The 15,477-nt window shown below is 36.2% G+C and overlaps 1 long non-coding RNA gene across 2 annotated transcripts in view; it reads right to left on the bottom strand.

Annotated features, from left to right (window-relative positions):
- The window catches only part of LOC110438223 (uncharacterized), a 58,354-nt gene that overhangs the window by 14,805 nt on the left and 28,072 nt on the right, over positions 1-15,477 (bottom strand). The window contains exons 1-2 of one of the 2 annotated variants that reach the window (XR_012397145.1): positions 1,870-1,910; positions 62-192 (exon numbers count right to left, since the gene is read on the bottom strand). This is a non-coding gene — a long non-coding RNA (uncharacterized lncRNA). Of the gene's footprint in view, positions 1-61; positions 193-1,869; positions 1,911-15,477 lie in introns of those variants that run through there. The other variant, XR_012397146.1, reaches the window with a different exon arrangement.

The raw sequence follows: 15,477 nt of genomic DNA, 5'->3' as shown, positions 1-15,477 counted from the left end.
CATTATACTTCCACATCATCTAGTAGTTTTCTTCATCTGCATCAGCGTTATTAATACTCACCCGGTCAGCACCTCCATCCATTAGCTGATGAAGTCTCCAAAAAGCTCCATCAGATGTCTGAGATCATCCACTAGATGATGGGATTGAGTGGCTGTATGTTTAGGTTCTTCTGCTCCTGGTTTGTTGCTGGACTGTAAAAAGTGCAGCAAAGAATTATGATTAGAAGCAAAATCCATGAACACCGGTGTGTATTGCAAAATGCATGTTATAGTATGGAGCCCGATCAGACTCCAAAATCATAAATTTACAAAATATAATTTGTTCATCCACAATATAATTCACATTTATAAAACCCAATTCGCAAGTTCAAAACGCAACTTACGAAACACAATTCACATTCACCAAATCCAATTCGTAAATTAAAAATTAGTCAAATCCAATTCGTAAATTAAAAATTAGTCAAATCCAATTCGTAAATTCAAAACATGATTCAAGTATACACAAATCAAAGTTGTACATTTAAAAAAAAAAAGACAAATCCAACTTGTAAAATTCATAAATACACAAATCTAATACATAAATTAAAAACACGATAAAAAAAAAAAAATATACAAATCCAATATGTAAATTCAAAAATACAATTCGTAAATTCAAAACATGATACAAATATACACAAATCAAAGTTGTACATTAAAAAAAAAGACAAATCCAACTTGTAAAATTCATAAATACACAAATCTAATTCATAAATTAAAAACACGATAAAAAAAATACACAAATCCAATATGTAAATTCAAAACAACAACAATTCGTAAATTCAAAACATGATACAAATTTACACAAATCCGATTTGTAAACTTAAAAGCAAGATTCATAAATACACAAATCCAATTCGTAAATTCAAAACACGATTCAAAAATACCCAAACCCAATATATAAATTCAAAAATACAATTCATAAATTCAAAACATGATTCAAATATACATAAATCCAATTAATAAATTATAAAATACTTAAATACAATTCATAAATTCAAAACAATTCAAATATATACATATCCAATTCGTAAAAAAAAATAAAAAAAAATAAAAAATTCAAAAATACACCAATCCAATTCGTAATTTCAAAACATGATTCAAAAATACACAACTCCAACATGGAAATTCAAAAGTACAATTCGTAAATTCAAAACCCGATTAAAATATACACAAATACAATTCGTAACTCAACTCAAAACTAGATTCAGAAATTCACAAATACAATTTGTAAATTAAAAAAATACACAAATATAATATGCAAATTCAAAACACGATTCATAGAGTAATTTACACAAATACAACTTATTTCACAACTTATGATTTTTACTTTAACTTGTGTTTTGTATTTATGAATTGTTTTGAATTTACAAATTGGATTTTGTTAATGTAAATTGTGCTGTACAAGTATACATTATATTTGTAAATGTATTGTTTTTGAGACAGATCTGCATGGCTCCATAGTTATGTGACAGTTAAATAAGTTTAAGGATAAACTTAACTTCAGTTGCAAAAAAAAAAAAAAAAAAAAAAAAAAAGCAAAAAACACAAATTTCAGCGTATGTTAGTTGCCATAGCAACTCATGCTCTGAACGTAACCTGCTCCAGTTCAGGGTTATTTCACCTCTGTACAATATAATTAGTAAAATAGTATGTGCTGTCATCATGGCAAAGACAAAATAAAACAGTTATAAAAACTATTATGTTTAAAAATGTTTTGTAAAAAAATGTGTCCATTAAACAGCACTTGGGAAATATATATATATATTTAAAAAATGAAAACAAATAACAATAAAGCAGCAAGTAACAGGGGAAAAAAAAAAACAGTCTTACTGGACGTAGCTCAAGAGATCAAGGGAACGCAAAGCAAGTTCACCGGGGCTGAGAAAAAAGGACAACTTAAATACACAGGTTGAAACAAGTCACAGGTGATCGCATTTAAATAAACAAGAACAGCTGAGGTAGAGAGGAAACACGGGGACCTCTAGGGGAATGGAGACAAAGTGCAGAATGGTGACAGTGACAACACATAACCTAAATTCAATGTCTAGCCAGATTCTAAGGACAACGCTGTAGTGACGTCCAATAATGACGTCAAATGACGTTAATATTTGGTTGCTTTTTGGCTGTGTTGGAAAGTGACCAAAACACAACATCGCACAAACATCCTAAAGCAACTTCATATTAACGTCAAATACTGACATTTATTGGTCAGATATGGCAAACCAAATTTCTACATTTCAGCTTTTTATCTGTCTGATACACATCTGCTACACGCCATAGTGGTAACGTCCACACAACCTCAAGCTGAAACATCATTATTAGACATTGATATTTGGTTGATTTTAGGTTGGACGTTGGATATTGACATGGGCCTGACATCAACACGATTTTCATTTCCAAACAAAATGCAACATCCCCTGATATTGGGGTACAACGTCAATTTGATGTCATGTTGATGTCCTGCACCTGCTGGGTATAGTTAGATTACCACTCCTCTATGTTAGTTATGTATAGGTTTAAAACAGCTCTTACGGCCAGTGTTGTATTCATATTCATGATAATGTTTGTGTAGCATCTTAATCCTGTCAGTCATGACATTTCATTCCAATGGATGTCCACGCATGTACCAGAATAACAATAAAACTCAACTTGACTTGATGTCTGCAGGATCCTTGCAAACTTCATATTCACCATCACATAAGCTGTTCATTCAGTGCTTAATCACCTGCTTAATAGGTTTGATTACCAGTTTATTCATGTTGACCTAACACAGAACATGCAGCTGGTACTCTCACTTTCCTTCCTCACGTCTCTGTTCACTTTCCTTTTGTCTCTCTTCCTCTGTCGTTGACTCTTCCTTTATCTCTCCATCACATTCCCCTGTCCTTCACTTCTCCCTCCATATCTCTCTCATTCAATCTCTCTCAGGCCGTGGCTTGTTAATGTGATTAATTAGCTCATGTCACGCTCTGCTCTTTGTTACCGGGAACAAAGAGTTCTTTACGCAGTAGATCAATGCAAAACCTCTTTCATTTCCACTCATCCTCTTTATCTCTCCTTCAAACTCAACACAGGCTCGCGGAGCCGCTGCCAGTGTTACTAACACACTAAACGCACGCAAAGAAATGGAGCAATAACTCACATAAAATGGTGCTTCGTGTCATAAATCAAAATGTTCAGGAAGATGAATTATGCGTTATGTGTCTGGATTTTTTTCCCTCCTGTGTGCCAGCTGTTGCCCCCTGAGACTGAGGTTGTGCCCTCTGAACATAAAGAAAACCCTCCTCAGCTTGCAGCCCTGCATGCCAACAAAAGACTTGAAGGGCCCTATCATACACCCGGCGCAATGTGGCGCAAGGCGGGGCGCAATAGTCTTTTGGTAGTTTCAGTTGTTTTGAGGCGTTGCCCTACACTGTTTAAATAGCAAATGCATTAGCGGTCATTTGTGTGCCCATAGGCGTTCTGGTCTAAAACGGAAGGCGCACTGCTGGCGCGTTGCTATTTTAAGAAACTATAATAGATTTTTCATTAGACCAAAACAAACCCGGTCTGAACTCCGGTGCTTACGCACTGCTTAATACGCACAAGAGAGCAATAGGCAGATATCTTTACATATGAAAAAAAGTAAATATTAAGGATATATATATAGGATATAATAAGAATAGATATAGGATATAAATATAAAAGATTAAAATATTACAAAACATATTATTTTCTAGCCTACATAAATATGAAAAATCACTGCTTTTATGTCTTCTTCATCTCGGGAGGCTTTTTCAGTTCATTCATGACAATTTGCTTTTGTATAATGTTATTATTATTAGCAGTATTATTTATTATATCCATATTTATATTTGTTTTATTAAAAACAAGCTTAGATTTGCCCACCTGTCAGGTTTTAGACCATATGGGGCACAGCATGTGTTTTAGGATATAACTCGGGTTTTTTAAACTCATTTTGTTATTATTGTTCATTTATTCGTTTGCTGGAAATTAGAACTGAATTTAGAAATAGTTTTGAAACGAATATTTGTGCTTAACAAACAAAATTAATTATTTATAGGCTAATTGATGTCTGTGCGTAAAGGTTTCCCTATCCAAGAGCGAATGTGAAAGTAGAACCATTATCACTCATTCTCACGCAGTAGATGCTCTGTTTAACAGTTTTCTGTTTTCAGTTTGCTTGTGAAATGCTCATTTTTTCCACTTAGACTTACTTTGCATCCTGTAAATAGCGAATGCGCTCTTGGCGCGACGCAGCTGGCTCTTAAAGGGAATGTGAGATAAGACTCTAATTGGTTTATTCTCAAAACACACCTATAACTCATTAAGAAAATAAACTCAACCCTTTTAGACCATGCGCCATGGCGCAAAGCGGATTTTCCCGTCCTTAAATTAGCAAAAATGCATTCTGACAGGCCCTAAAAGCGTTTACGCCCTGCGTTTTGCGCTCTGCGCATGGACCGTCAAAATAGAGCCCGAAGTTTGACTGGTTGCTTGTATAACCCATTAGCCCCTGCTGGTTGATGTTAGAACTGCGGAATATTATTTTTAAAAAAAGTACAGTTTTACTACACTGAAACTAAATTTACTGTGGGCTGAATTTCAACAAATTCAATTTAGTAATGTTTAATTCCATTTGTTTGTTTAAGGGGGCTTTCACATCTGTAGTTTGGGTCGTTTGGGGCTCTATTTTGACGATCCATGCACAAAGTCCAAAGCACAGGGTGCAAAAGCATTAGGGCGTGTCAGAATCTACTTTTGCTATTTTAAGGATAGAAAAATCAGCTTTTCGCCGTGGCGGATGGTCTAACATTGAACTTACTCTCTTAATGAGTTATGGGTGTGTTTTGAGAATAAACCAATCAGAGTCTCATCTCCCATTACCTTTAAGAGTCAGTTGCGTTCCGCCATGGCGCATTTGCTATTTACATGACGGACTTTGTAAGTGGAAAAACTGAATGATTCACTAGAGAGAAAACAGTTAAACAGAGCATCTACAGTTCGAGAATGAGAGATGAGCCAACTCATTCTTTACTTTCACTTTCACTCTCATTGATAGGGAAACGTGTTGTACGCACAGACATCCATTAAATATTTGTTTCAAAACTATTTCTAAATTCAGCTCTAATTTCCAGCAAACGAATAAATGAACAATAATAACGAAGTGTGTTAAAAAAAAAAACAGTTATTTCCAAATACACATGCTGCGCCCCATATGGTCTAAAACCTGACAAGTGGACAAATCTAAGCTTGTTTTTAACAAAACAAATATAAATATGTATATAATAAATAATACTGCTAATAATGAAAACATTATACAAAAGCAAATTGTCATGAATAAACTAAAAAAGCCCCCCGAGAAAAAGAAGGCTTGGAGGCGGTTGTTTTTATATTCATGTAGGCTAGAAAATAATAATTTTGTAAGATTTTAATCATTAAATTCTTTTCCATTTGTAAAGATATTTGCGTATTGCTGTACATGCTGTGTCTATTAAGCAATGTGTAAGCGAGGAGCACAACTAACGCGCTCTGCGCTGGACTTTAGACTAGCTTTGATCTGGTCTATTGTGCATCTATTATAGTTCCTCAAAATAGCAACTAGCCAGCAATGCGCCTTAACATGCCTTCTGTAAGTGCACATATTGATAAAGTAGAAGTATTTTTGACAAGTTACTGTAACTCAAAATTTTATGTAAATTAAAATATTACAATTTTGGTTATTTACCAAGAAAACAGAGTAATTTCTTAATTCCATGTGAAATCAAAATATGCAATGTTTAGCGCATATCATTACTTTAGGCGAACACTTAATATGCAAGTTAATCCACTGACATTTTTGTTTTGTTTTGGTAACCTTTGATTCGATTTTGAACATTTACTTCCACATTTGAAGTGGCGGTGCTTTTCTGTTTATGACAGTTTGATGGATTCATCAGCAATATTCCAAACCATGCCCTTATTACTGTTAGTTTAAAGGAGGAAATGATGTGCAAAAAGTAAGCTCCGCCCCTATGCAATATTCCATTTCAGTTGGAAGTACATCAACACACTACAATAAAAGACCAAGTGCTCCTTTAGATCCTGTTGGTTAGGTTTAGTTGTTTTGGATTAGGGTTGGAACTGAACAGGAAGGTAGATCTCCAGGAATAGGATTGGGCACCCCTTATCGACAATGCAAGTGTTTTTTAAAACACTTGTTATACAGTAGCAAATTAAATGAATTGACAACTCACATCGAAGTCCATTGATGAACCCATGTCTAAAAAGATGAGGTCATGTGTGAATTATGGATTATCATTTAATGGGCATCCAATTACAGTAAAAGCAAACCCAAAAATATTTGCTCTAAAATATTTGCAAAGAGGTAGCTAACACATGTTACTATGAGCTATTATGCCCATGTTATTTACATGCACACACGCAAACTATCTAGGGTGCTCCCTCTCTGACTGCCCATGACAGCTGATTCAGTGCGGGGACTAGGAGATCTAACATGTCATAATTGACAAAAAAATTGTCAAATATCACACAGCAAAGAGCAAAACTAGTCTATAACTTAGCAAATGGCAACAAAATATGCTGGCTAATTGGTGGCTTCCTGTTCGTTAAAGGATTTTAATGCATGATGTTGAGCTAAAGATCCACAAAGTGGAGTGCATTTCAGGCAAAATCCATTTAAAAACTGTTGATATTCTCTTATATATAGATATAATCCCTTGCAAAGTCAAAAGGTAACTTAGTTTTTTATCCAACAATGAGTTATTTATATTTTGGGGATATTTAAGACCCTCATTATCATGTGGATGAGCATTTATAATTGCCATGTTTCTAGTGTCCCAACTATAATTAATTTGGCTGGAGTTACACACCTAAAGTCATTTGAGTTAAGGTTAAAGAGTTCAATTTACCTTTTACAATTAAATGTAATTTAAATGAATTTAAAGCCATTATTAATATTACTTGATAATTTAAAAACTATTTGAATATATAACAACAGAATTAAGTATGAATATTTTAAATTCATATAATACACATAAATTCTTACTTATTATTTTTAGTCTCAAAGGCTTCAATTTGGAGACAAAAAGATATGAGATTGAGAGCGGCTTTGCTGCATCACACATACAGTATGTATCACATTTCTCAGTTTGAGTTTGCATTTGCCATTTCTAAACCAGAATAAAAACTACTCTGGAGCTGATTATCTGTGCAGTGTAAGTTGCCAACGCGATAAAACCCAATGAAAATAAACCCAACACGCCTTCTTGAGCCCGAAAACTCAGTTTGCTCAAACTCACCACAAACTTACCTGGGTTAAAATCCAAACCAGTTTTGCTAAACATTAATTTATTCATTTTCTTCCCTCAAGCTGCAACCCATCACTGGGAAGCACCCTAATTCACACACATACATACAGACAATTTAGGTCACCCAATTCACCTATAGCGCATGTCTTTGGACTGTAGGGGAAACTGGAGCACCTGGAGGAAACCCAAGCGGACACGGGGAGAACATGCAAACTCCACACAGAAATGCCAACTCACCCAGTCAAGGCTTGAACCAGAGGCCTTCTTGCTGTGAGGGGACCACGTTACCCACTGCGCCACCCTGCTTTGTGGAACAGGCCTCTGCTAATTAACAGATATTTGTGACAGTGTAGTAAAAGAATAAAAAAGGCACAAGAGTCCTAAATGGCAAGGTTATTCACTTTTTGGGACTGTAACTGTAAATTCGAAATTTTGTACCAGCATCACTATATTTCCCCCAGACAGTGAATTAACAATAAAAGAATCAAGCCATATTGGATAAGAGCAGCAGAAGGAAGGCAGGTTTGAGCGGATGAGATCGAGCAGTTATTTCCGCAGCAGATGATTCCTCTTACTGCATTTCTGCATGGCCTGCAGGCCATCTGCTGCTGCTGCTAAGAGCACACAACCCAAAAAGAGCCTCTTTCTGCTTTATCACTTCCTGCATTACAAGAAGCGAACATACTTGATTGACAACTTGATGGACAATTTCAATAAATATGAATATTTAAAAGGCTAACACACACACACACACACACACACACACACACACACACACACACACACACACACACACACACACACACACACACACACACACACACATACACATGTTGGTATTGGTGGGTTACAAGGACTCTCAATAGGTGTAATATATATTTAATATGGTAAAACCCCATTAATTATATGGCTCTACCCCACATGTGGCAAATAAGACGACATTAAAGGTGCAGTAGGTGATCTTTCACAATGCTAACAGCTTAGCATAAATCCGACAGCGTGCAGTAATTACACTCTTTAAGCCAAACTGACATGCTATTTCAGAGTGAATTTTTAGAGTTGCATGGTAAACAATATAGGGAGAGACTAGGCGGAATAGCAGTATTTACTTGTGTTTTGTTGTTAAACTAATTAAAATCTACAGTACTGATGCTGTAAAAGGTCCCTTATAAAACTGAAAATAGTCTTATCAATCTTTCACCTGAAGATTTTAGTGGCTGAACAACACTTCTGTGAAGATATAACCCAGTTGTAACAACAACATCTTACGTTACATCAGTTTTGCGTGACGCTAAAACAGTTTTAGAACAGAACATTACCTGTCTACGAGAAATCCTTCAGACATTAGCCTCATTCACACAGTGATACCGGTAAATATCCGGAAAATTTCCGGAACGACTTTACCGGTAAATTCAAAAAAGCACTGTTCACACAGGCGAGGACGTTACGGAAATTTTCCGGAAAAGAGCATTCACACATCCATTCCAAAATACCGGTAAATTCTGACATCATTCACCACAAATGAGCTTTAAACGGCTGCGCTTGTATTTGTAAACATTTGACTAAATTACAAACTCTGTGGATGATCAATATTGTGAACAACTTTCGCAGGATCACTTTCGCATGTCGAGATGTTCATAATATGTGCGTGTGCAGGCGCTCACAGGCTGTTTCACAGGCACACGCAAAGCTTGAAGGTAAACAAACAACGGCTTATCATAAGCATCTCATCGATGATTATTTACACAGTTGGCATTAAGAAGAACATATAAACGTGATCTGACTAACTTCTAGCAGCTAAATGTGTCTGGAAAAATATTCAAAGGATTTTATTCTCACAAACCGCGCAGACGTAAATGTGTCTGACTGTTGTGATTGGCTAAAGCAGACGTCTCACGTCAGCACGTTCTAGACGTGCACGCGCTTATTATGGGAATCTTCCTTCTGCATTCACACACCGCAGCATTCTGGCAAATTGCCGGTAATGTTACAACTTCTTTTTCCGGAAAATAGCCAGAACGAATTTACCGGTATTTTCAAAAAGGACCTGTTCACACATACAACCGGCAATTGCCGGCAATTTTCCGGAAAGGTCTGTATGTGTGAAAGGGGCTACTGTGTCATCCTTTCTCCAGCGTGCAAAAGTAACTCCAATATTGATTCAGGTTTTTTAAAAGTTTTGATTCAGAATGTTTTTGCCGATCGCTCGCGCTCGTGCTCTCTCTCTCGTGAACGCGCATTACGTCTATGCACAAACAGCGTTCGGCGGAGCTGCGTATAAACGGTTGCACAGTTGTTCAAATCTGCATTTGCAGACAGACAGATTGGGCTACTTATCAGAATTATGAGAGATGTCTCTATTTAATTGGATGAACATTTTTTAGTTTTATGCCTTACCCAAAATATAAAAATACATATAAATACATTAGGATCATTTACTGTAATCATTACTATTGGACTGTGAAGAGACTTTCAACCAGCACAACAACAAATGTTCCTGAAGACAATCACCTACAGCAACGTAATACACTACAATGTTTATTAAGCTTTGAATTACAAGGACATGAGGCATTACCACATAAACCACCTTAACCTCCTAGGGTTCAGTGGCCACATACGTTGACAGCACATTTTAGCTCCTAAGTTTCTATTTAAAATACTTTAAATTTTTTATATTTTGTTATAGACATTCAGTGTGATCCTGCAACTGTTTTGCAGCATACGAAATGTCCCTGACACTATTTTTAACTGTCCAAAATGGAGGGGGAGGGGATGGGGGGGTTACTCACTGATAGTCAAAACATGTTCAAAAAAATTTGTTACATATGTTAAATATGCATTACAAAACAATCAGGAAGAGGTGTTTTATGTAAATTCGAAAAACGAGTCCACATATATGGACATAATTTTTCTCTAAAAGTACATCATACTGTATAAAAACATTATACTTAGGTTTTTATTCTAATTAGGTTCCCATAAGCCCAAATAGCAAAAAAAAATAAAAATAAAATAAAAAATGCATGTAAAAAAAACACATTGGGCCTTAAGAGGTTAATGTTGTAATAGGTCATACCTATATCATTATAAAAATTTTAGTCCTTGTAAGCCACTCAAACCAGTGCACACATATAGATGCGTGCACACACTCACACACACCATCCTTAAAGCTGCTGAACACATGTAGCACTATGCAGACACATAATAATGATTTATTATATTGTTGACCAGCACTTCATCTTTATCAGGTCCTACTGACACTTTCATTTAAATGATTTGATCATTTCTGAGAAAGTGTGTAAGTTTTCATTTCAGGTTTCAGTTCAGCTTAACTGAGCGCTCAGTAGTGAATGAGGGACTGCAGCAGATTCTAACTACCGACTTTTAACTGAGCAAAGACCAGTATTCATATGGGAACAATTGCATTTGGATGCTGTGGGCTTCTTATGAATGCAAAAGAATCTGATTGTTATCGTTGATCTTTCAATCAATGTTTCTTTCCTCCTGGAAGCCCTGGTTCCTTTACTGTGTGATGACTGGTTGAACTCTCAGATATGGGAGGGGCTTTTGTAACCAACAGCCAATGACTGCAATGGTGATGAATCTAAGTTATAACATTTTGGTGTTCATAATTTTGTCTTCTGTGTAATGATATTGTAAATATATTCCACATGTAAAGTTTTAAACTGTATTTATTTATAAACTTATAATAAGTATATATTTATTTAAACAATATGTTATACTTTTAGGGAAGACAATCAATCATTTTACTCAACATAAATTAGGGATGCTCATTTCGGTTAATTTTGCCTAGCGACAACCGCCACTCTTTACCAAATATTAACGGTCAGATTAATATTAAATTATAATTTAATTTACAAAAAATAAGTGACGTGTCTATTTTGTTTCACATGAAATATTGCATTTTAAAATACTGAATTATTTCAAAATGCCAACAGCAGCATACAGATCATAACAGAGCATCTTCATGCACCTGCAGTTTCCAACAGCAGGGAAAAAAGAGAATAAAATAAATAAAAACAATAAAATAAATAGGCCTGCCTTAGATATTTTTCACCAAAATGATAAATTTAGATTACAAAACAAAAACACGGTGACGCAGTGGCGCAGTAGAAAGTCAAGAAAGTCACTGTTTCAAGCCTCGGCTGGGTTAGTTCAGTTGGCGTTTCTCTGTGGAGTTTGCATGTTCTCCCTGCGTTCGCGAGGGTTTCCTCCGGGTGCTCCGTTTACCCCCATAGTCCAAAGACATGCGGTACAGCTGAATTGGGTAGGCTAAATTGTCTGTAGTCTATGAGTGTGCGTGTGAATGAGTGTTTGTGGATGTTTCCCAGAGATGGGTTGTGGCTGGAAGGGCATTCGGTGTGTAAAAACGTGCTAGATAAGTTGGCGGTTCATTCCGCTGTGGTTACCCCAGATTAATAAAGGGACTAAGCCAAAAAAGAAAATGAATGAATAAATGAATGAAAACAAAAACACTCTTTTTTTTACCTTTTAAGAACTGGCATAGTCTGTTTATTCCAATCTTTTTTTTCTTTTCGTCAAATAAAAATATCAGGCTACCTCAAATCGATCACTCCATGGGAATATGCATTTATTTAATGCTCTGCTGTTATTATCATATTATAAAACCTCTGTAAACATTTTTAATAGAAGTCATTAGTTTAAAATTGTGTTAATTATGATTATGACTTATTTCCTCTGTCTCATTCGCGGTTCATGTTTAAGCTAGAGCTGGAGCTGCTACTTGAACCATCTATGCTTGTTCTAGTCACCAGTAACTTTAACAACAAGTGGGTCAACTTCCTCTTTTCCTCTTCTTCTGCGTTACAAGCGGGTGTCAGAAGCTGTGTAAAGTTGTGTAGCACCATCTAACGTCAAGGAGGGATTCTGCATACTCTTCTGCTTGACGCCAGTGAAAATCAATTGGGTTTGAATGCGGAAAAATGTCTCGTGAAACGCTGACGATAAACACAAACGAAAAGCGTCCCGGTGTGTAGGAGCCTTTAATGTAGACTTTTTGTGAAGTATAGGCTACTATAGCATATAACAATTTTGTTGTTTACATGTGATATTGATTTAAATTGCATACATGTTGGCGCAGCTTTTGCAAAGTTACTTTGGACCAACAATTATTGTGATCTAAAATAAATAAATAAAGAATAATAACAATAATAATAATAAAGGGCTACATGGTGGCGAAGAAGGTTGCTTTTTCTAGTCCCAGCTGGGCCAGTTGGCATTTCTGTGAGGAGTTTGCATGCTCTCTCCGTATTCGCGTGGGTTTCCTCCGGGTGCTTCGGTTTCCCCCACAGTCCAAAGACATGCGCTATAGGTGAATTGAATAAACTATATTTGCTATAGTGTATGTGTGTGAATGAGTGTGTATGGATGTTTCCCAATACTGGGTTGCAGCTGGAAAGGCATCCGCTCTGTAAAACATACAATGGATAAAAAGGCGGTTCATTCCGCTGTGGCTATGCTGAAGGAAAATGAATGAATGAAAACTGAAGATAGTTAAATTTGAAATCTCTGTGATTTAGAGACAAATGTTGAATCCCCAAATTAATCAGTTTCTCCTCTTCAAAACAGCCAAAATGGCTTAAAACTGGAAAACCCTGAACTATGTCAACATTTGCTGGTTACATCTGTCATAAAACATAACCATAAAAACACTTTTATTTACCCTTTAGTCATTTATCCACCATGCCAGATTATGGGCTACATCTTGATTTTTGTTTTGCCATGGGTGTGTGTGTCTTTCATTTGATCATTAGGTATGTGTTTGTGCATGCAGGCTTGTAAAGTGATTGGCTATAACCAGTTTAAGATCAATCAATCAATAAGCCAATTCCCCTAAGAAAACCTTTCTGTCAACGAAACTAATTCATTAGTTGTATGAGCCACAGAGTGAACAGGGAAGGGCAAAATTTGTAAATCATGTCACGCTACAAGGATTTGTCATTTTGCTGCACTCCAAATCGATTGTACATGGACGACGCTCTGGCCAAAATAAAGACGCTTTATTTAAGAACTGTGAGATACTCCATTGTTCATTAGCAACACGGGGGATTTCCATTGCGGTGAATGGGGGGGATTTCCTTCTCTCAGAGCTGAGTGTGTATTTATTGCCAGAATTGATGCTGACTTGACTGCACAATTATTTCAAGAGCAATATATTTCAGAATATGTGATCATCTTTATATTATGCACAATTCAACATTCATTTTTGCAGCGCTGCTAATGATATATGTTACTTTGTATTCATACCTTGTATTTGTATTCATATTATCCTGCAAAGATGGCTAAAAACTGATTTACAAATGAGGGCAGGCTTTAGGTCATGCATGGAATTGCAATTGTCTCTTAGTCTGAAATGAGATAGTGGTGTTCAATTTATGAATAAGCTGATTCTTCTCATTAATCCATGAAATGAACTGATCCGTTTGCATCTGTTATTGAGTCAACAACATACTGATTCAAATGATATAGTCAGAGCAAGTGTCCAGTTAATAATTCAGTGAATCGAATGATTTTCCCAAAATGAATCTCCAGTAAACAAACAACTGATTCAAATTATTTGCTCATGAGTTTCAAGTTAACGATTCAGTGATTCAAATGATTCAATTACAGAAATTTTTGGTGCTTAAGATTCACTGATTCATTGTGTATGTTCAAAACGTCTCCAGTTAACATCTCACTGATTCAGTCTCCAATTAACAATGAATCAGTTAAATAAATCCAATTAAATGAATCAGTCAAAGCGACTCTCCAGGTAATGATTCAGAGGTTAATGATTAATTGATTTAAATGACCCGGTGAGAGGAAGGCATTAAGTAATTATTCACTGTTTAATGATTTGCTGATTCAAATGATCTGGTCAAAGTCAGTCTTAAGTTCCTTATTCACTGATTCAAATAAACCAGTCAGAGTGAGTCTCCTGGTAATGATTCACAGGATAAAGATTCATTGATACAAATGATCTGGTAAGAGCAAGCTATTAGTTAATTATTCACTGTTTAATGATTCGTTGATTGAAATGATCTCGTCAAACTGTGTCTTAAGTTACTGATTCGCAGATTAAAATGAACCAGTCAGAGCGAGTCTCTGGTTAATGATTCACTGATTCAAATGGTCTGGTCAGAGCGAGTCATTTGTTAATTATTCACTGTTAAATGATCTCATCAAAGTGTGTCTTAAATTACTGATTCGCAGATGAAAATCTTACTGATTCACCTAAAAAATCACTGATTCAAATCAACCAGTCAGAATGAATCTCTAGTTAATAATTCACTTATTAATTGGTTTATTTGTTTTATTTGTAAATAAATGTAAAGCCCTTTTAGCATATTCAAACAAGAAGTAATAGCCTAAAGAGGGATGTTTGAACTCCTAAAATTTGTGCTAATTGCCTTGTGATTAATCAACACAAGCTCATTTTGAAAATGTAGTCCCGTGGACATTTCTGGAGACTGCGAATTATGTAGCCGGAAGTATGTATGGCTGCATTTAATTTTTTTAAGCGAACGCTACTGGGCGATATGGCGACATCCCTTTTCCCATTTACCGGCTGACCGCTTACCTCCATGTGGAGGGCTTTCCCGCCGCAGCCCATTTGTCCAGTTAGCTTGTCGTGTACGTCAGTGGACTTGAGATGCAGAGAGGAGCTGACCACGTGACGAATGGGTTAGAGTCTGGGGAAGAGCGGTTCCAGAAATGAGGTAAGGAAAAAACTGAATCCATAAAATATCCAGGCTTTTCTTTTTCTGGACGGCTTTTGTAAATTGTTGGTTGGGTTTAGGGAAGTAAGCGGGTGGGCGGGTCAATTGGTTAAATTGGTTGGGTTTAGGGAAGGAAGAGGGTGGGTCAGTCGATGGGCCGGTCGCACAGTCAATCATTCAGTCAGTCAAACAGACGGTCGTTCGGCAGTGACCGTTGTGTGTTTACGCGAGAACAGCGCAGGTGTGAACGGCACTCGCGAGAGACATTTGAGTCATGTTGAACGCACCTAATGATTTACTGACTGAAATTGTATTACTAATTCACTGATTAAAAATTTACGGATTCAAATGATCCAGTCAAACAGGGCCGGCTCTAGGCATGGGCAGGGGTG

This window comes from Danio rerio, chromosome 21 (genome assembly GCF_049306965.1).
Source record: "Danio rerio strain Tuebingen ecotype United States chromosome 21, GRCz12tu, whole genome shotgun sequence".
In the NCBI taxonomy this organism is placed as follows: domain Eukaryota; kingdom Metazoa; phylum Chordata; class Actinopteri; order Cypriniformes; family Danionidae; genus Danio; species Danio rerio.
Note: the sequence above shows the minus strand (reverse complement) of the source record. Positions and strands in the feature narration are given on the sequence as shown.